We start from the raw sequence: 1,076 nt of genomic DNA, 5'->3' as shown, positions 1-1,076 counted from the left end.
ATGTTTATCTTTCTCAACCGTAATCTCTCTGGCCCAATGGGAACCTACCCAGAAACTCTGACGACCCTGGGAACACAATCTTCACTGCAGAAACAGGACCTGCCATTCTACACCTGGCACCTGGATGGTTTTTTATCTGCACTGCCCAGTCGGGGATCGAATTCTTGGTCCTGCATCCGTGGGGCACAAATTCATTAACATGGAAGTGAGACTCGCTCCACGGAAACTCGTTTTGTTAAGAATATTACCTTTCAGGAACTAGGTTCAGGAGGAAAATCCTCTAATGTGACCTAGGAAATCTACACTACGAGCAGGAGAGTGTCAGCAAAGCTGCAGGAACGAGGTGGTTGTTCGCAGTGCGGGGCAGATCGGGGGAGAAAACAGAGCCCGAGAGAGAAGTTCATGTTCGTGGAACCAAAGACACAGAGAATAAGAGCAGCAGCTAAATGTGAAGCAAAACTCCACACTGGAAAACTGAATTTTTGATTCTGATAGATGAGAACATCATGGTACAACCCACCTTAAGAGGAAGCTCCATCCCGTGAAGCCCCAACGCGATTCCGTGTCTACAGTCTCATTTTTAAGGCCTGTACTCTAAGACGCCGATTTTAGGGTGCACTGTCATTGCCAAGACACGGAGAAATGCTGCCAATTAGACTGTCCTGTTTAATTTTTGTTTTATATTCATTTAAAGAGCTCTCTTATACTTATCGATGCTGGGTGATAGACAGTACTACAATCTCTACTCTTGCGTCTGTTTACAAATTCTCATTTAAACATTTTGTAAGAAAGGAAGGGTTCTTTATGGGTATAGATTTGGGCATACAGATTTGAGTATAGAATTATTTTTGCTTTTTATTCTAAAATAGTGCAATATTTTCTTAATTTTAGCTTTAATTTTTAATGCAACATTATCAACTATTTTTTAATCCACTAATTATTTACTATGCAACTCCGGCTCCATAGATGGATAGTAAGTGGCCTTTCCTGGAAGCTGATTTTCCTGAGTCATGGACTTCCTGTCGTGGGTGCGAGTTTTAAAGCCGTAGCTCTCAAACCTGGCCACACGCTGGAGT

The 1,076-nt window shown here is 42.5% G+C and overlaps 1 protein-coding gene across 11 annotated transcripts in view; it reads right to left on the bottom strand.

Moving 5' to 3' along the window:
- The window catches only part of HSBP1L1 (heat shock factor binding protein 1 like 1), a 10,533-nt gene that overhangs the window by 8,134 nt on the left and 1,323 nt on the right, over positions 1-1,076 (bottom strand). The gene's annotated exons all lie outside the window — the stretch shown is intronic.

Source organism: Pteropus alecto, unplaced genomic scaffold (genome assembly GCF_000325575.1).
Source record: "Pteropus alecto unplaced genomic scaffold, ASM32557v1 scaffold14, whole genome shotgun sequence".
Classification (NCBI taxonomy): Eukaryota; Metazoa; Chordata; class Mammalia; order Chiroptera; family Pteropodidae; genus Pteropus; species Pteropus alecto.
The sequence above is the reverse complement of the archived record's forward strand: the minus strand, read 5'-3'. Positions and strand labels throughout refer to the sequence as shown.